The following is a 21,895-nucleotide window of genomic DNA, read 5'->3' as shown; positions in this document are numbered from 1 at the left end:
TAGCTCTTAATTTCAAACTGGTCTTTCCATTCGATTTTACTTATTAGCTCATAAGATTTTCCCTATGGTAAGATTTATGAAATTCTATACTTGAAATAACTTCTGATGGCCATCATTTCCGACGAAACTAGTTAGTTCATTGCAGTCAGAACAACAAACTGAATGATTTGAATAACAATGTTTTGTGGGATGTTTTTGTTCCTACAATTTTGGTAATTTGTATAATGTGTGTTTAATGTAAGAACCTTAACAACGGAATTTCGAAAAGAAAATTAGCAAAAATTTTGAATAGACCTTAATACCTGAGACAAGGGTGCACACAATATAGGACTGTGAGTGTCAACCTACTGTGTCACACATGGATGAACTAGCCAACTCGCTGACGAATGCTACTGTGTTCTCTGTTCATAGGTACACAAGACGGCAAAAGGAAAAAGAGACATTTCTACACCCAGCACTTCCAGTTTCCAAAAAGTAAGTATTTATTAACAAACATGTTTATTAAATTTATGTAAGGAATCTTAAATAAGGATATTTTTTATTAAATCATAATTCTAGCATTTTATGTGCATTATGTGATCACCCATTCCTCAAACCATCTTACATAATGCTGCAGAATGTGCCTACAAAATTCTTTTCATTTACCCCTATCGATATTAGTACTGCAATTTCCAGGAAAGTTAATGTGTAATAATGCAAATCGTGTGCATGTGATATCAGGCAGTGTACGAAGGTACTTTCATTTAACGGCGAGTATTGGAATGGGGTGACAGAACGCTACTCTGCTATGGCTTGCAGTGATGAGACAGAGGAGCAAATGTAGGATTCTAATTAAAGCTTGGTTGGTAAATGTCTTCGGAACAACCCGTGCACCCTCTGTTTTTTGACATGTTGCTGAATTAGTAAAGTATTTTATTAAAAGGTGATCCTGCAGTCATATAAGTGAGGGTAGCCAAGTTATGCGAATTGAAAACTACTGAACACAAACAAACAGGGAAATATTTTTAAAGAACATAGGAAACAGAGTAGGTGTAACTTTTAATAACAGATAGTGTATGCAGTAAGGGTCAAATTCCTACCGAATGGTGGTCCTACAAAGAGTTTTATAAATAAATAAGGTTAATTATTGAAATGTATCAGAGCCTATGAATCATCTAGTGGAAAGACCACAAATCCCCACACAAATCATGCCACGATGAGTACTCAATACATAAGTTTCTGTGCCTGCATTCTTAGATGCCAGTAACTTAGATGCGATAATCTATCCAAAGTGTCTCTTCATAAATTCAATCACACCTGTCTGCTGTACTCTCCGATGGTAGAAAACTAGCGTCTCTCCTTCTCGATCGATGTACAGAGCTGATCTGTCTTCTCCGTCCATCCTGTTCCCAAGAGCACACTTTCCACCACATATATCAACCAGCGTCATGTCACTTCAGGCAATGAGAGCTTGAGCAGCTCCCCGTCAAGTTATATAATTTGTACATCACTTTGACAGATATATAAACGGAACACCATTCCTACACTAGTTATTCTATAACTAAAATAAATATTCTAATTGACAGGGCATCTCATGATGTGTCTCCTGACACCAATTATTATCATTTTTAATTACATATTTAATTAATATTGACATATTTGCGCTTCTTCTTCACGCTGATTTATATTATAATCAGCACTGATCATAGTTTATTAAATCGAGTCCCTAGTAAGCGCACACTGCTTCATTTTATCAGTGTAAATGTGGAGAACGCTATGGTTCGACATACTTAGACATATAAAATTAATATTATAGAATGTATGACAACAACGATGTAATATTCGTTGTTTGTCTTGATGATGGCTATTGTGCAATGCCATTACCGGTCATATCGTTTTTCGTGTATAATAACATTATTTATCACTCAGTAAGTGTAAACGTTTGTGGTGGAATGAATGGTTTAATTATAGGCATGTTTATGATTGCAGTTGACAGTTTTAAATACAACATATTGCACTCTCTTGAGTGACTTGATGCTCTTTTATTTACTTCCTAGCCTCATTTCATGTTACTGAAGTAAATACTACTTGTATCTGCTGTTAGCCAGCCGTGTACGTTAGGGGTGAACTATCTGCAGTCTATCGTGACTGTCCTGCGACCACCTGTAATCGCGTTGCCGGTAAAACCTAGTCAGTCTCTCGCGCTAATCTTGTCATTGTCCGCAGACCCTCTCCGCACCTACCTAGCAGAAACCAATTCCAGGCCTCTAGCTTTCTGTTCGCATTTACTCAGACTCAAAAACCACTTAGATCTCTGTTATGTTTCACTACAGTCTCTGCAGGTTTCGCAGGCAGCTTACAGCACTACTACTCGGTTGCGAGGCAGAATCATGCTGTCAGCACTTCGTCAGTTTAGTTGGTTGGTTGGCTGGTTTGTTGATTTAGGGGAGGGGACCAAACAGTGAGGTCATCGGTTACAATGGATTACGGAAAGATGGGGAAGGAAGTCCGCCGTGCCCTTTCGAAGGAACCATCCCAGCATTTGCCTGAAGCGATTTGGCGAAATCATGGAAAACCTAATTCAGGATGGCCGGACGCGAGTTTGAACAGTCGTCCTCCCGAACGCGAGTTCAGTGTACTTCGGCAGGAGGAGAAATGCGAAGTCAGTCCAGGCTGGAGGCAGGCTTGTACGGTTGCTTTGGGGCTCGATGTAGTGAGCGGGAAGGGTTCAACTACTGACCCGAACGTGGGCAGCAGTGAAGGTTCTTAGCAGAAGTAGAGTGTGCCCGCACAAGGCAAGCCAGCAATAGTAGAGTACGCCTACGCAAGACAGCTGATCAGCTCTCTCATAGCCATCAGTAGTCAGCCAGTACATGGCCCCCAGCTGGAGGGCACCAGTTAGACTCCATGAACCATCAAGGTCTAGTCACATCCTATAACAGCTAATGGAGGTGGTGTCCAGTAAGGACAGCCAGATGACACATCGCAGGATGGTGACTGGCTACGAGTACTTCTCCTAGCTAACTGCAGACGATGACTGATACTGACTGGTTCAAGTGGACTGTATTCATGGTTGTTTCACCCACCAATGGTTCTCCAGGCTAGCACTGATACTGACTGGTTCAAATGGACTGGATTTATGGTTGTTTCAACCACCAATGTTTCTCCAGGCTAGCACTCCATGTCACGGAGGACAGGGAGGAGCCTGATGCCGGTCTAGGCCATGTGGTAAAGCCGGTTGCGTTGCTACATCCTGGCTTCCGTACTTCTGTTGCATCAGTAGTGTTCAGCCCTCACGGCGGAAGTGTGGCCCAGATGTCTGGTAACACTGCATACGGTGTTGTCTGGGGCGATGAATCTTGCTGCGTCAGCCATGACCATCCGCAGCTTCTTGCCACAGAATGCCTTGGTAGCTCCTGTCTCTCCCGTTTACCTGACACTTCTTCCATCAGATCGTGGTGACGTCTCTCGTTAACTCAGCAACGCTAAGTAAAAAGAAGTAATGGTGCAACACGCGTCTCCTCTTTGGAAGAAGTGCTCCAGCAGATCACCAATTGGCAATGGCCCTGGAAATGACTTGTGACACAGGCAAATTCTTACATATGAGTAAAGCATTTAGAATTCCTTTAGGAAGTATCTGGAAACATAGAGCTGAGATTAAAGAGAGATTATAATAAAAATTGGTTGTCTCGGAGGGGGCAGCCACTGATAGCAAACTCGACACTCCTGCCCTACTCCCACGGGGTGAGAGGGCGTCAGATATGAAATTATAAATAGGAACTCCCCTTTCTTATTGCAGTTTAGGATTGTTAGGGAAAAAATACTTAACTTCCATACTTAATTTTTTTTTTACTTGTGCCCATTCAACGATAATAAATACACATGAGGCTTGGATCCTAGGAGTTTAGAAAGACAGTTACCTTAAAACATTTAATTGTAAACCAGTTTCTTGTAGCAGATACACATGATTCTCCAAAATATAATACGTAGCTTTGTCTACATTATTTGTGTAATTTCTTTCACAGATATCGTTGAGATGGAAAGGAGTTAGAAAAAGTCATTGCTTTGTTTATCAACGAATTTAAACTACTTTTAGCGTTACGCAGGCGCAACGACGTGGACATAGTTACTTCGTTCGCTTCGGGTTGCTTTTTTAATGTGGGTCCCCTTGCCTCTCACCATCGGCGTGCTTGTTTTAGATGAGTCCACTTGACTCTCAGCACCGGGGTGCATTGTTGGAGTCATCTAGCCTCTCACTATCAGGATCACCATTTCAAACATTTGTCTATCATATTTCAAAGTTTTCAACCCATATTGATTTTTTTCGATTACAGTACCGTCTGTCACGCAATAAAAAACTGTTAAATACAAAGTTTTCCTATTTGCTCCCAGAGGAATTGAATTCACAATAAAAACTTGAAGCTCCTATTTAGGATGTCAAAGCCGAGCCTCTCCCACCTCCAGGGGGTAGGACAGTGGGGTCACTGGATGTCCCCTTTTGAGATGAAGAACTTTCATTGCAATCGTTTTTTAATTTTACTTGTGGTTTTCCAGATTTTTTCGAAAACAATCGTAAATGTCTCACCTTATGCATACATTCCAGTCAAGTTTCCCTTGTACTAGGTCAGCGTGAACCACAACGTTCAGTAGCTGTGTACTTAAGTAATTACTACTTCCTATGATTGATCCATTCTGTTTTGTATCGAATGCAGAGAATATTATGGTGGGTGAGTGGATATCCACCTTAAATAGTCATAGGTTGCACAGAAAAAGTTACGATTACAACTGTACCTTAAGTCCAAGCCCTTTTATCTACAGTGTTTATCAGTGTGATGCTGCTGCACGTGCAGGAGCATGTTCTCCGCACTAGTATGTCCTTTCTGAGTTGCTATTAGCTCGTCCAAGGACAGGAGAAGGTCAGCCTCCAGGATATTGTTGGGGTAGATTATGGAGTGGGTTACATTTAGATTCTGAGCACTTCTAGGGGTTTGTCAGGCCGGTGCAACTGTGGCTCCTGTTAAGGTAGCTCTAAGCTGAAAGGTTGGTCCTGAATGTCACAAGCTGTGCCGTTAATGAATACTCTACTGTCTCGTAGTTCTAGTCCCTCCGTACCTATAGGTCCACCCTACTCATAACAGCTTACAATAGCCACTACAGGCTTGTACATAGAATACACTCGATGTTCTCTGAAAACCGGGTTGCGGTGCCAGGATGTCCTGTGTGCACTTCTCGCGCCTACTCCTCCAGACAATGATTTTACCTCACATGTTCCCGCCGATGTCTGGGTCAGAAGGGGCAAGATTCACCAGAAATCTATCCACATTGCGTTACTTTCACATCACCACATCTACATATACAACTACATACATTTTCCTCAAGCCACCGTATGGTGCATGGTGGAGGGAAACCTGTACCATTACTAGTCATTTCCTTTCCTGTGCCACTCGCAGACAGAGGGAAGGAAAAGCGACTGTACCAGACGTAATCTCTCTAATCTTATCGTAATGGTCCCTACATGACGTGTACGTTGGTGGCAGAAGAATAGTTCTACAGTCAACCTCAAATGCCGGTTCTCTAATTTTTCTGGATAGTGATCCTCGAAAAGAACGTCGCCTTTCGTCTAGTGATTCCCATTCGAGTTTTCGAAGCATCTCGGTAATACCTGCGCGTAGCTCGAACCTTCCAGTAACAACCTAGTCGCCCGCCTCTGAATTGCTTCAATATCATCCTTTCATCCGACTTGCTGCGGATCCCAAACACTCGAACAGTATTCAACAACTGGTCGCACTAGTGTCCTATGTGATGTGTCCTTTACAGAAGACCAGCTTTTTTTAAAATTTGCCTAATAAACCGAAGTCGACAATTCGTCTTCTGTACTACAAGACTTTCATATTGATTCCATTTCATACTGCTTCGAAACGTTTCGCCAAGATATTCAAGCGACGTGACTGTCTCAAGCAGTACACAACTGTCCACAGCTCGTGGTCGTGCGGTAGCGTTCTCGCTACCCACGCCCGGGTTCCCGGGTTCGATTCCCGGGGGGGTCAGGGATTTTCTCTGCCTCGTGATGACTGGGTGTTGTGTGCTGTCATTAGGTTAGTTAGGTTTAAGTAGTTCTAAGTTCTAGGGGACTGATGACCATAGATGTTAAGTCCCATAGTGCTCAGAGCCAGTACACAACTATTGCTGTATTCGAACATAATGGATTTGTTTATCCTTCTCAGGTATATCTTTTTACCTATAGAACTAGTTGCCATTCATCACACCAAATAGAAATTTTGTCTAATTCATCTTGCATCCTACAGTCACTCAACTTCGACGCTTTCCGCAAACCACAGCATTGTCAGTATACTTACCATGTCCGCCAGATCATGTATGTATACAGACAATAACACCGGTCCTATCAGACTTCCCTGGGGGACTCCTAAACGGTACTCACCTCTCTGATGAACACTCGCCGTCGTAGACAGCATAGTGGGTTTTGTTACTTAAGAAGTCTTCCAGCCGCTCACATATCTGTAAACCTATTCCGTATGCTTGTACCTTCCTCAAAAGCCGGCAGTGTATCACCATGTCAAATATCTACATCTACATCTACATCCATACTCCACAAGCCACCTGACGATTCTCCCTTTTATTCCAGTCTCGTATTGTTCGTGGAAAGAAGGATTGTCGGTATGCCTCTGTGTGGGCTCTAATCCCTCTGATTTTATTCTCATGGTCTCTTTGCGAGATATACGAATACTTTACGGAAATCTAGGAATATGGAATCTGCCCGTTGCTCTTCATCCACAGTTCGAAGGATGTCATGTGAGAAAAGAGCAAGGTTCGCAGGAGAACTTCTGTGAAGTTTGGAAAGTAGGGGACGAGATACTGGCGGAAGTAAAGCTGTCTGGACAGGGCGTGAGTCGTGAGTCGGTATGCCTCTGTGTGGGCTCTAATCCCTCTGATTTTATTCTCATGATCTCTTCGCGAGATATAAGAATACTTTACCGAAATCTAGGAATATGGAATCTGCCTGTTGCTCTTCATCCACAGTTCGAAGGATGTCATGTGAGAAAAGAGCAAGGTTCGCAGGGGAACTTCTGTGAAGTTTGGAAAGTAGGGGACGAGGTACTGGCGGAAGTAAAGCTGCCTGGACAGGGCGTGAGTCGTGCTTGGGTAGCTCAGTTGGTAGAGCACTTGCCCGCGTAAGGCAAAGGTCCCGAGTTCGAGTCTAGGTCCGGCACACAGTTTTAATCTGCCAGGAAGCTTCAGAGCAAGCTGAGTTTCACACGAGCGATTCCTTCTAAGATGGTGCCGATGCGTGAAAAAAAACTTTCCCCTTTCAAGGAAATTCTTCATATTCTAACTGAGAATATGTTAAAGAACTCTAAAGCCAACCGCTATTATAAGTACACGAGTCACGTGTGTTTTTTTGAGTTAGTTCGGACTTTTGGCTGGGCGAGAAATACGCGATAAATGCAACTTGAGTGAGTGGTCAGCACTGTAGAGAACCCATTGTAAGACCGATTCTATCAGGTCCTGGCGACTTATTTGCTTTCAACTGTTTCAGTCATTTTCTACACCAGGGAAGCTTATTACTGTTTTCTCCTAACGGAAGTGTGTGTACCGTTCAAACGACAGAATATTTAAATGCTCCTACTGCGCGAACAATTTCTTAAATACAAAATTTAAAACTTGGGCTTTACTTCTGCTATCTTGTATTGCCATTCCAGACTGGCCAAAGACTGACTGGACAGAAACGCTAGATCCTTTTAGTGATTTTGCGTAGGACCAGAATTTCCTCGGATTGATCGGTTGGTTGATCTGGGGTAGGGGACCAAACAGCGAGGTCATCGGTCCCATGGGATTAGGGAAGGATGGTGAGGGAAGTCGGCCGTGCCCTCTCGAAGGGCATAATTTTCTCGGGTTTCTTTGCAAAGGTTTCACGATGGTAGTTATAAGCTTTGCGCATCGATATTTTTGTAGGCGGTTCGCCTTTTCCGTCTATAATCCACTTATTAGGCACATAGTTCTCCAGACCACGATTTATAGTCTGTTTAAACTTTATCGATAATCTCTCTTCGTCCATCGTACTGGAACTAAATGGTCTCAGTTCAATGTCTAATTGTGATGCTAGCTACTGCGTATCTGCTCTTTCTAGCAGATATATCCTCCTAGCCTTCTTGACTGATTTATTAACTTCAGTAACCATGGTCGCTATAACGACATTTTGATCACTAACTCCCGTCTCTATACTGACGCCATCGACAATGTCCAGCCTATTTGTAGCTATAAGGTCTAAGATAGTTCCATTTCATGTGGGGCTCCACACTAGCTTCTCAAGACATTTTTCGGAAAACATGATCAAAAGCACATCTCAAGACTGTCTGTCTGCATCCACTACAGTGATTCCATAGATGTCCCAGTGTATACTCGGTAGGTTAAAGTCGTCTCCAGCTACTATCGCATGATGTGAGTATTCCCACGCTAGTGTCCTTAGACTTTCTTTCAATGACCCTAAAACCGTCAAAGAAGAATTGACTGGCTGGCAGAACATAAAAAAAAATAACTTGATCCCACTTAGACCTGTTATACATGACCAGGTAACTTCACTGTCACACTCATACTTGACCTCAATAGAGGAAGAAGTATTGTCAACTGTAATGAACACACTGCAACCTGTACCGTCTCATCTGTCATTTCGATCAGTGTTCCATGAACTGCTAAACATCTCAGAGCTTTCTATTTCGGGTTTCAGCAAGCCCACGGCCCACTCTGAAAGTGGTCTGCTTTCGTTATCTGCGAGTCGTCTGGCGAGTGTGCACCAGAGGATCTCAAACGACTGTCTAACCTAAAAAAAAAGGAAAAACAGCAACAACACACATTCACTCCACAAGCGCTCTGCTACCCAAGTGGCTGCTTCCTTTGTGTAGTGCACCTCTGACCTATAAAAAGAAGTGCTACATTTCACCATTCCATAACGTAGATCCAGAAATCTGCTGCCAAGATCGTCAGAGTACAAACGCTTTGTTTGAGACCCTCCACTCGGCTCCAGGCCGGAGGGCCCCAATCGACTGTGGGAACGATGCTTCATATTGCGAGCTCTACTTGCACCCCGTTCGTGAGGCCAGCAGCCCTCACAACCACTTCCAGCTGCTCATATGAACTGAGAATGGCCTCAAAACCCAAGTGACAGGTTTCGTTGGTGGCAACGTGAGCCACAACCTGCAGACGAATGAAACCTACACGCTCGATAGTTGCAGGCAGAGTGTTCCGCAGGAAGTCCAGATACGTTCCTCCGTGTAGGCGTTGCGAAATAATAACCGGTCCGAGCATGTGGTCGTCAAGAGCCCTGCACTCACTTTGATGCTGAACCGCTGCTGATGAGACGCGTCAACCATTCACCGAGGATTCTCTGCAGCCCACAGATGCCGAGTATGACGACCGATGATGGCAGTTCTGGTAAAGGTTGCTTCGTCGGTAGACAGGACTGACGACAGAAATCCCATGAAGTCCTAACAAGAAAAGTACCGGTAGATACACTACTGGCCATTAAAATTGCTACACCACGAAGATGTCGTGCTACACACGCGAAATTTAACCGACAGGAAGAAGATGCTGTGACATGTAAGTGATTGATTTTCAGATCATTCACACAAGGTTGGCGCCGGTGGCGACACCTACAACGTGCTGACATGAGGAAAGTTTCCAACCGATTTCTCATGCACAAACAGCAGTTGACCGGCGTTGCCTGGTGAATCGTTGTTGTGATGCCTCGAGTAAGGAGGAGAAATACGTACCATCACGTTTCTGGCTTTGATAAAGTTCGGATTGTAGCCTATCGCGATTGCGGTTTATCGTATCGCGACATTGCTGCTCGCGTTGGTCGAGTACCAATGACTGTTAGCAGAATATGGAATCGGTGAGTTCAGGAGGGTAATACGGAACGCCGTGCTGGATCCCAACGGCCTTGTATCACTAGCGGTCGAGATGACAGGGATCTTATCCGCATGGCTGTAACGGATCGTGCAGCCACGTTTCGATCCATGAGCCAACAGATGGGGACGTTTGCAAGACAACAACCATCTGCACGAACAGTTCGACGACGTCTGCAGCAGCATGGACTATCAGCTCGGAGACCATGGTTCCGGTTACCCTTGACGCTGCATCGCAGACAGGAGCACCTGCGATGGTGTACTCAACAACTAACCTGGGTGCACGAATGGCCAAACGTCACTTTTTTCGGATGAATCCAGGTTCTGTTTACAGCATCATGATGGTCGCATCCGTGTTTGGCGACATCGCGGTGAACGCACATTGGAAGCGTGTATTCGTCATCGCCATACTGGCGTATCTCCCGGCGTGATGGTATGGAGTGCCATTGGTTACACGTCTCGGTCACCTCTTGTTCACATTGACGGCACTTTGAACAGTTGACGTTACATTTCAGATGTGTTACGACCCGTGGCTCTACCCTTCATTCGATTCCTGTGAAACCCTACATTTCAGCAGGATAATGCACGACTGCATGTTGCAGGTCCTGTACGGGCCTTTCTGAGTACAGAAAATGTTCGGCTACTGCCCTGGCCAGCACATTCTCCAGATCTCTCACCAATTGAAAGCGTCTGGTCAATGGTGGCCGAGCAACTGGCTCGTCACAATACGCCAGTCACTATTCTTAATGAACTGTGGTATCGTGCTGAATCTGCATAGGCAGCTGTACCTGTACACGCCATTCAAGCTGTGTTTGACTCAATGCCCAGGCGTATCAAGGTTGTTATTACGGCCAGAGGCGGTTGTTCTGGGTACTGATTTCTCAGGATCGATGCACCCAAATTGCGTGAAAATGTAATCACATGTCAGTTCTAGTATAATATATTTGTCCAATGAATACTCGTTTATCATCTGCATTTCTTCTTGGTGTAGCAATTTTAGTGGCCAGTAGTGTATATTGCACTGACAGACGTATCTGAAAGATTTTCATTTATAACTTTCGACTCGTTCGTTTCTATACCGGGATCCTTATCTCAAATTGATTCATTTATCCTTCTTCACCATCCCTGAAAGTTACATAAAACATATACAGAGGCGCTGGAGCCTTTAACTTCAGTGCTCTGTAGTGTCGTTGGATGACGTATCCGGTCACTGGTTCGTATTCTCATTTTGTTCTTCAAGATACCTTTTACATCCCCAGACGATTGTAGATGTAAATTTGAAATGTCATGTATATGAGGAAGAAAGACGTTGATAACGGGAGCGGTAACCAAGCAGTATGAAGCGTCAGTTATTCGTATCATGGTCAACGTCTTGTGTTTTGGTCATAATCGTATCTCTTGCAGCATACCGGATGAACTTAGCTCCACTCACAAAATTCTGGTGGTTCTTGGGGACATTTCGAGGATATTTAGGTACACGCGACTCATGGTCTCCATTGTCTCGTTGGTGAGAAATTGCATTTCGTTTCACTTCTCACCTCCAGGTAGTTTCTTATCTATACTGCACTGAAAAATCTGCACAGCAGTGCAAATGTCGACGGCATGTCCCATTTTCACTCGTGGTACTTGCATTGGCTACTGTAAGGCCCCGTTCACGCTTCGTGCTCAAGTTTGCATCCAGTAATGCACGGTTAAACCTCAGGTTTATTTTTTCGGCAGTGTTAGTTGTACGTTAACTGTGATACACAGTACTTAGGTCAGGTTACCTGAGGAATTATTGGGCAACGTACACTTGATAGCACGTAAATATGCCGGCGGAAATTGCAGCCAGAGCTGAAGTCTGTTGCAGCATTAACGTGAACCGAATTCAGAACGGCCTAATCTTTCTATTTACCTTAGGAACATGCGAACGAGGAAATTTTTAAAAATTACAAGACATTGTCTTTTCACATTCGAGATGTATCCTAAGAAGGCATAAAATGTTTTCGACAAATTTAATGAGCTGGAATTTGACTATCCATAGATATAGTGAATGTTAACTGAATAAAAGTAATCTTTCCTACGCGTGGCACTACAGTCATATAGAATATTTTTGAAAGAAATTTCCTCTATTTGACTGTTAAATGTTAATAGATATAATTTCGTAATTAAACAGCGTGCGGCCTTATATGTAAAGAGTCTTATTTTAGAATCAGTGTGTATTTTTTTCGCCATAAGAGACATTATTTTGTTTCAACAATTTGTTTTGTATGAAGCCTTCCACTGTATTATATGGAACACATTTCGGTGGTGTGACTAATTTCTCATGCATTATACGACGGAATCATGCCTATAAATCAATGAGAACCCCTTTTGTAGGAGAATAACCACTCTGGACCCGCAAACTTATACTTAAAACCCCTATTTGACATAATACGAAAGAACCATTCACAGAGTTTCATTGATATTACACAGTAATAGATTAACAGGCTGTCGGGGAGAGTAAGGTCTGCAGGCGTCACATCTGTTCTATAATAGCCAAAGACAGTTCAAGAGCAATGTCAAATACCTGTACGACACCGCTTTCATTCTAGTCGCATTATTCATGCACCATGCCTCATCCTCAATAGGCTATTCATGACCGCGTCATTACCCTTGTGGGGGAAGGGAAGCTGACTGCGTCGGAAGCCAGGGTAGGGTATGGCGATACTGAGCGCACTGTGCGACGATGAATAAAACGTCATCTACATACTGGAGTATCTGTAAACTGGATTTTGGCCCGTAAAACACTCATTCAGTATGATGAAATTCACAACACGTCACGGTTAAATTCTTTTTTAAATGCAGTTCAGTTTAAATATACTAGGGGTGGTCAAAAATCTTCCGTTTGAGGGCGTTGCTGCAGCATATATGCAACATAGCGCGACTCCGAGGCAGGTATATAAGTACCGACGTGTAGGCAAAGTATTAGTATGTCATTCGTTCTTTCCGAAGTGTGTGCGGTAGCGTGTTATTAACAAATGCTTCCAAACAGGACCAACGTGCTGTTAGTCTTTTCTTGGCTGCTGGAGGACAGTTTAGATAGACATAAGTCAGAGAAAAAAGAATGTATGGGGTAGCATGTCCGTCGGCAACTACCGTTGTGGAATGGTGTGCCAAGGAGTGCTGCTGCTTTATGATAACGTACGTCCACACATCGCAAATATCGTAAAGCAGAAGTTACGCCAACTGAGGTGGGAGACACTGGAGCACTCGTCCTATAGTCATGATCTCTCTCCAGTCGCCGCGTGGGTTTAGCCGAGCGGTCGAGGGCGCTGCAGTCAAGGACTGTGCGGCTGGTCCCGGCGGTGGTTCGAATCCTCCCTCGGGCATGGGTGTGTGTGTTTGTCCTTAGGATAACTTGGGTTAAGTAGTGTGTAAGGTTAGGGACTGATGACCTCAGCAGTTAAGTCCCATAAGATTTCACACACATTTGAACATTTTTTCTCCAGTCGATTATCACTCCTTCGATCCCACAAAAAAGGTCTTGAAGGGTTAACGATTCCTGTGGAACGAGTATTGTGCAACTGGCAGTTACGGACTTACTTATGCTGCGGTCCGCCATGTTTTTCCAATTGGTTACCTTCAACGTGGGGCGTCGGTGGAATGATTGCTTAAATGTTCACGGTGATTTTGTTGATTGGCATACGGTTTCTGGACTGTATGGCCTTTGAACGGAAACTTTTTGATCACCTCTTATACTTGTACGTTTCCCGAGTCGGTGAATAAGGTTCACCGCCCCCTTTAGGATGCAGGATAACTTAGCAAACGTGTTTCCCTCAAGGAGAGGCTCCATGATGATCACTGACTCTACTGATTGGGGTTTTCTCAGAACCGTGTCAATCGTGGCAGACGGAACTGATACTTTTCGAGGAACTGGTATTGTCCTCAGCAAATGGTGGTTCAGTGCGAGTATACAGGGCGCTTGGTGCCAATTTCGACCCAAAATACATCCGTGAGTCATGACGCAGTGGCAAGGAGTCTGCTGCATTTTTGGCCCTCGATTTGTTCCCGTGAACTTGGAGTGCTTCACAGGATAGATTCTCCATAATATCCATCACACATTTTACCAATAATACCCGTGAGAACATAAACAAAAGCAAAACGAAGATAATGGAATACAGTCTAATTAAATCAGGTGATGCTGTGGGAATTAGATTAGGAAATGAGGCACTTAATGTAGTAGATGAGTTTTGATATTTGGGGAGCAAAATACACCTATGAAAGATCAACGAAACTCAAATTCATTTTGATGAAGATGCGAACACTGAAGAAGTTCTTCTATATGGTACGGGGAGATTTAGAGTTGAAACATTTTTCCCAATACTCGATAACTTGTACGCTCAATTGTTGAGGAGGAAGCGAAGTTATAAAACAATGTTAGACTCCTTCACAGTTTCCAGTAAACTGAAGAATAGTTCACCAAACGTTATTTATGAACGGGCAGCAAAACTCTAAGCGTCATATAAAACTGATGTAGAACCTTCGTCCCAAGCGAACGTGTACATTTCGCGGAATCTCGTGAGATTTGTGATGTAATAGTCTAGATTAGAAAATTTCTACTAAAGGTGTAGTTTCAGTCCATGTTTCCGAATGTTGACATTGCTCTTAGGATGTTTCTATGTAAAGCACTTACAAATTGTACAGCACAACGCTTGTTTTCGACTCTTAAAAGGCTGTGACCATACCTGCGTTCTATCTTGTCTGAGGAGAAGTTGAACACCTCGTCTATTCTTCAGAGCGAAGGCGACCACCTCCTAACTGGCATACTTTGTGGAGTATGTCCTTCCAAACTGTCCTCATGAATACTGTTTTTAGTCTCCTTAGTTGATTCAGTAAATTTGAAGTCTCATTTCGCGCGAGTGGTTTCTCACGGGTGTTGTTGTTGCAGTCTTCAGTCCACAGACTGGTTTGATGCAGCTCTCCATGCTACTCTATCCTGTGCAAGCTTCTTCATCTCCCAGTACCTACTGCAGTCTACATCCTTTTTAATCTGCTTAGTGTATTCATCTCTTGCTCTTCCTCTATGTTTTTTATCCTCCACGCTACCCTCCAGTACTAAATTCATGATCCCTTGATGCTTCATAACATGTCCCACCAACCGATCCCTTCTTCTAGTCAAGCTGTGCCACAAATTTCTCTTCTCCCCAATTCTATTCAGTACCTCCTCATTAGTTATGTGATCTACCTATCTAATCTTCAGCATTCTTCTGTAGCACCACATTTCGAAAGGTTCTATTCTCTTCTTGCCTAAACTATTTATCGTCCACGTTTCACTTCCATACATTGTCACACTCCAGAAAAATACTTTCAGAAACGACTTCCTGACACGTAAATCTGTACTCGATGTTAACAAATTTCTCTTCTTCAGAAACGCTTTCCTTGCCATTGCCAATCTATATTTTATATCCTCTCTGCTTCGACCATCATCAGTTATTTTGCTCCCCAAATAGCAAAACTCATCTACTACATTAAGTGCATCATTTCCTAATCTAATTCCCACAGCATCACCTGATTCAGTTAGACTATATTCCATTATCCTCGTTTTGCTTTTGTTGATGTTCTCACGGGTATTATTGGTAAAATGTCTGAGGGCATTGATAACAATCTTCCAGTTTTCCTTGAGACCCACACGTGCTTCCTCTATTGCTGATCAACGTGTTTTTGATTAACTTTAAACTGGTTTGCTTCTTGGTTTCAGGAAAGAAAGAAGTTAATCACAGTATTGTGTAGAGCCGGAGAACAAATTATAGATGTCAGGTTACCTTCCATTAGGAAAGTGGATATACTCAGCGACTGTTATGTAATTTATAAATTATAGAGCACAGCAGTCGTCCTTTTCTTTCCTGCAGGTTTTATTACGCAAATCCAGATTTCGCCTCGTGCCTAGCCGTTATCAATGTATTATTTTTTAATCTCGATGCATGTTAGTTCCCTGTTGTTCAGGCATCAGTCACAGTTCTTTGAGTAGTATTCAAAGAACTATGACTGACGCCCGAACAACTAGCCGAAATCTGGATTTGCGTAAGAAAACCTGCAAAAAGAAAAAGGACGACTGATTCCTGCGCTGTATCATTTATAAATTATAAACGTTTTGCACTAGGCTGAAAAATGAACATGCTTCCCAATAATAGCTTGCAGCACTAGTGCTGACTAAATTCAAAGAATGCACTACACAAGGCACATAATGAGCTTTCGGATTTCGTTCTTTAATGGGTGCCTTCAAATCAATATAGGCTGCTGACAATTTGCTTGCATTGCCGTATGACTGGCCTCTACAGTCAGTATTATTAATGGAATTTGTAGAATGGTCTTTTAGTACGGCCTCAGCTAAGTTTTCAGATTTGTATCCCGGGTTTGGTAAAAATAGAAGGAAATGTCCAACACGCTTACCATTCTCGTTCACGTATCTTAATGCGAAAGATCATTGATCAATGTATGAAATATTCGCAGTAAAATATACTATTGTAGAGAAATATTTGGCCTGTTTTATATTACTTATGTTAAATCTTTTTATTCGTTCAGGAAGGTGCCCTATTATTTCATCACAGATTGTTAAAGGTATGTAACTTGTGTGTCGCCACCCAGATTTCCATATTGTTCAATATTATCTGTGAGAAAATGGTCGAACTCAGTTATAAGTTTAAGAGATATTATAAATTGACCGTTATTTAATGACTGTAATTATTCAGCGTGTCCACGTAGGGGAAACCCACGACTTGTTAGCTTCTTCACCACTACGAACACCCTTTCAGCACATTGCGCCAGTACCTTTTATCTTTCTCAGTATACGATTCGAAATGGCTTTCTACCGCTCCAAGTGATTTTTTTCTTGTTAAAAGTAATAACTCAAAATTTCTGAGTTCAAGTCAATTTTCATGATGAGATAAAATACAAGAAATATTTCTCATATATTAAATATCAATAGTAGCGATCGCTGTATTACCTCCGAACAATTTACATGGTGCACAGAAAAATAGGAGTGTACTATGTAATGAATCAAAGTTCGCCATTTAAAAATTTGCGATAAAATAAATTTTTATTCAAATACACGGTCTTACCCCCTATCGATCTTCGTGAATTACAAAAATCACCGTTACTGTGTTGATTAATGCCACTGTGTAAAAGAATGTCGACTGCTGATTCATTAACACATCATTCTGCAAAATCGTCACCAACGAGGTTATTTCTTGTTGTAATATCTGATACGACACTTAGATTTTTCTGAGACTTAGATTCAAGAACAGTTAGTTTTTCTTTACTTTTACTTTTAATTACTGTTTCGATCGCTTTTTCTGCTCTCTGCTGCAAGACCCAGCCTACAGGAAACTCAACAAGGACGCTACATCGACGATGACCAGGAAAACCGTGGCGCTACTGAAGGACTCGATCTACCAGAGGCAGTGCAGAAACGGCTGTATCCCAGAGCGCCAACGACACCGCGCCTGTATTGATTGCCCAAGATTCACAAAGATGGGGTGCCTCTACGGCCGATTCTGGACACTATCAATTCGCACAGTTATGGACTGGCCAAATACCTGGCGACACTATTGAAACCACTGGTGGGACGCTGCAGTCATCACGTGAAAAACTCCGCGGATTTCGTTAGACTACTGAAGGACATCCGAATACAGAGTGATGACCTACTCGTGAGCTTCGACGTCACCTCCTTGTTCACGAAAGTACCGCTACAAGACGCCTTGGCGCTCCTTGATCAGCACTTCGAGCCTGAAACAGTGAAGCTCTTTGAATATGCACTTACGACCACCTACTTCAAGTGCAATGGAGAGCATTATGAACAAGTGGATGGAGTGGCCATGGGATCTCCCCTTGCTCCAGGGATCGCGAATCTTCATATGGAACACTTTGAGGAGGTGTCACTACAAACGGCTCACCGTAAACCCAGGCACTTCTTCCGCTATGTGGACGACACTTTCGTGATTTGGCAGCATGACAGGCAGGCACTGGAGGAGTTTATGGACCACCCAAACGGCATACATAAGAATATCACCTTCACGATGGAAGTAGAAGAGAATGGCTGTATTCCATTCCTGGACATACTAATCAGGAAGAAAGCGGATGGCACGCTGGGCCATTCAGTATATAGAAAAAAGACGCACACAGACCTGTACCTCCATGCAACCAGCTGCCACCATCCGGCGCAACGCCAGTCAGTACTGACCACCTTGGTACATAGGACGCGCGTCATTTGTGACAAAGAAAGCCTCTCAGACGAATTACACCACCTAAGAGAGGTATTTCGGAAAAACGGGTACAGTGAAACACAGATTGGCAGGGCCTTCAAGAGGAGACAGGTTGACAAATTTCAGGAAGAGGAAGAGGAAGTTAACAAGAGACTCGCCTTTCTTCCATATTTGGGGCCCACATCAGCCAAAATCGGGAGGCTATTAAGAAAAGCAAACATAAATACCGTCTTCCGACCACCGCCGAAGACGAAAGAGCTGCTGGGCTCAGCTAAAGACCCACTCAAACTAAACACACCTGGTATATACAACATTGCCTGCGAATGTGGTGTGCAGTACATTGGTCAAACGCAGCGCTGCATCTCTAAAAGGTGCGAGGAACACATCAGGCATGTTCGACTTGGACAGATAGAGAAATCTGCTATAGCTGAACATAGCATCAAAGAAAACCACACCTTTGATTTCGAAAACACCAGGGTGCTGTGCCAAGCCGGAAGCTATTGGGATAGTGTCATTAAAGAATCAATAGAAATACGGGTCCACGAGAATCTTGTGAACAGGGACGAAGGCTATCAACTGAGCGCGGCCTGGAATCCAGCATTAGCCGCAATACGCCAGGAACGCAACAAGAGCCGTCCAGCTCACGAGACGCGATCAGAATGCTCTGACGGAGACACAAACGGCGCACCCGCTTCCCCCTCCAGCCCGCCCGACGGCTCCGCTGGACCCAGCCTCCCGCGGCCAGGTGGTGAGGGGCACACCGCAGGTATAAAGGGACCGGCATCCGCAAAGTCTCGGTCTCCCCGCTCACGCCGCGGAGAGTTACGCACAAGCTGATTGTCGCTGTTACTACTCGAGATGTCGGGACGCGGAAGGGGACGCAAAGCTGCTGCCTTGGCGGAGTTGCTGCTCACGCTAGCAGGAACATCCGGCAAGAAGAGGAAGATTACACCGCAGTGCTTTCGCTGCCAAAAGCTTGGCCACGTTGCCAAGCAATGCAGCGGAGCAGTCGCGTGCTTGAATTGTGCGCAAGCACACGACACACGTGACTGCAAGAAGCAGAAGGACGCCCCCTGTACCTGCGCCAACTGCGGCGGCGCACACGCGGCCAACGCCCGTTCCTGCGCCTACAGAAGAAACTGGCGCGGACCGGAGAAGAAGACGCAGAAGCAAGTGACCACCACATACGAAGAGGTGGTCACTTGCACAGAAGACGTCGTGACCAGGCGCCTTAACGACGCCGTAGAAGAAGCCATGTCTGCCTTCAAATCCGCCATGGCGGAGGAGAGGGCGGCCATGCTGGCGGAACTGGGCGAGGCTCGGCGTCAGATTGCTGAGCTGACGCAGGAGCTTCGCTCAGCCAAAGCAGCTTCCGCCACAACAGTCGACACCGCCACCCAGGCGACTCCTCCACGGGAGGATTTCGCGACGGTGGCCACGCAGACCGACTTGCCTGCCGCAGGGGAGGCGACACAGCACAAGGAGGACACCGGAGCAGCAGCGCAAGAAGAAGAGTGGGAAGAAGTTCCATTCCTCCCGCTTCCAGACATGTACAGCGCAAGCGCTGTAACGAAGAAGATCGCTGACTCACTTCGCGATGGTACTTATCCCACCATGACAACCCTTATCCTTTCGTCCCACCTAACCATACTAAACCTCCATCCACACACCAACCAATTGAGTATCCAGAAGGCCTTGTCGGTCTTTCTAGGGAGGATTACATTTTGATTAATTCCTACCCTATCTTTACAGAGTGGCAAATGCGCTATATCATTTTCGCTCTGGTCAACGGAGAATACGAAAAAGCAGGATACACTATTCCCAGTATCCCAACCGAGGGAGAGCCCTCAGCAACAAGCAAGAAGAAGAAGAAAAATCGACACACCGTCAGATCCAAGAATTAGGACATCGGCACTCCTTGCCAGTACAGATCCAACCACAAGTACAGACAGAAGACTCTACAAGATTCCCAGGGGAGTAAAGGCCAACAGGCCACAAACTTCCACCCGAACCTCGTCACAGTGAAGAAGTCAGAAAAGGAGCAGCAGAAAGTCTCGGCACTTCGCCAGATGATGATGAGTATGTCACTCGTCGAAACGTCGCAGTTTGAAGACACCACCACCCGGCTGGAAGCCCGAGAACTCTTCGCCATTAATGTGTTTGTCTACATTTACTATTGTAAATCTAATAAGCTCTCCTACCTTAAACCCCATAGTTTCAGTCTTAGTGATATAAATACTGTTGTTGCGTTGTGCAGATATCAAGTTGAAATCAGGAACTTCTCATTGAAAGGAGTTCACACTCACAAAAGCTACCACGAAGGTGTGCGTCTACGGTTCTTGACCATCTATGCCTGTTTCCGTAATATAACGGCCACATAAAAAACTGATGTTACTCAGGACATAATGCGTCCTCGGCGCACATCTAAATCTATTTTTATTTAATAATCTTCCTGTTGAACGGCTGTTGTTTCCAAATCGATGCATGTACTTGCTTCAGTTTTTTCGTATATACAGCGGTTATTTTATTATCTCTAGAGCATTACTGTTCCGTTGTTTCGTGAACGTATTGAAATACTTTCGTAGAAATAGAAATTGAAACTCAATTTTTATTTCTCTAGCGGGTTTAGTTAATTATCAAAGGATAATAATGTTATTTGTACATTGACGTTGAGTGCAAATACAGTTCGGCCTTCTAGTAAGAATTTTTCTGCTATTTTTCTTAACCTCTAGTTTAAAATTTTTCAATGTATCTGTTACCTCCCCCAACACAACGGCTTGCAGAACTTATATGGTTGCCGACAATGCGTTTGCTTGATGGCCGTTACGGGCAACGTTGGTGGCTACTGACCTAGCTAAACTTTGAGTGAAGAGACAGACGAAACCATTCACTTCCTCTGTTTTAGCTACAGGAGCTTTTGGGCGGGCCAAGCAGCTCCGACACTCCTGACGCCGATCCCACATGAATTTAATTGTCCGACGTGACCTTACGCTTCATACTATAAGGCTAAAATGACAACAGTTATGGAGATATAAATACTTTTAGGAAAAGTAATTCCGAGGAAATATGCTGCGGACTAAGACGAATCCTAATGCTGGACTTGTGAATCGGATGGAAACGCGACAACGAGATTATTGAAGTGTTTGCGAAATTCCTGACGGGAAAGATGCGTTGCTAATGAAAATAAATGAAACGTAGCGCCAGTTAAAAATAGTTATGTGAAACATTGAGGTGGAAGAAATAAAATTAATGAATTAACGTAAGTGTCACAAGAAGGGAAAAATATTTAGCCCTAATCCCTTAAAAATATATAAACAAGGTATTACAAAACGATACCGACAATCGTGGAGGGGTTGTTAAAGGTTTCATGAAGAACAAATCGAGGATAGGAATCAGTGGCCGGAAAGGTCCGGAAACTGCACTACAAAGCGTCGATGTTATACGTGGCGGCGCCTGACTGTAGCTCGCCCATCCCGCAGCAAACGTGACTGTACTCCTACGACCGTAGGCAAAACGTCTCGCAATGTTATTTGTTATTCTGTGATCGCGACTGATTGCCAGGAGCAGCAGTGGAGAAGATGGAACTAGCTGCTGCGTAGACAGAGCTTGTCTCCTATGAATGCTATGCTCTGTTTGCTTTTTGACTTGGTAAGAGACACATGTGGATTGAGGCATTCATTCTGCAAAGATTTATAAAGCATGTGTTGTCACTTTGATGTTTATTACTAAGATCTGGCACTGAGAGAGCAGCCGCAGGAGGCCAGGGTTGAAAAT

The 21,895-nt window shown here is 43.9% G+C and overlaps 1 protein-coding gene across 1 annotated transcript in view; it reads left to right on the top strand.

The window, feature by feature from the left end:
* LOC124723046 overlaps positions 1-21,895 on the top strand; it is a 401,647-nt gene that overhangs the window by 80,885 nt on the left and 298,867 nt on the right. Inside the window, exon 2 of the mRNA XM_047248226.1 lies at positions 412-474. The gene's annotated coding sequence lies outside the window, so the exon portion shown is untranslated. The remainder of the gene's footprint in view (positions 1-411; positions 475-21,895) is intronic.

The sequence above is a fragment of the Schistocerca piceifrons genome, chromosome X (assembly GCF_021461385.2).
Source record: "Schistocerca piceifrons isolate TAMUIC-IGC-003096 chromosome X, iqSchPice1.1, whole genome shotgun sequence".
In the NCBI taxonomy this organism is placed as follows: Eukaryota; Metazoa; Arthropoda; class Insecta; order Orthoptera; family Acrididae; genus Schistocerca; species Schistocerca piceifrons.
The sequence above is the reverse complement of the archived record's forward strand: the minus strand, read 5'-3'. Positions and strand labels throughout refer to the sequence as shown.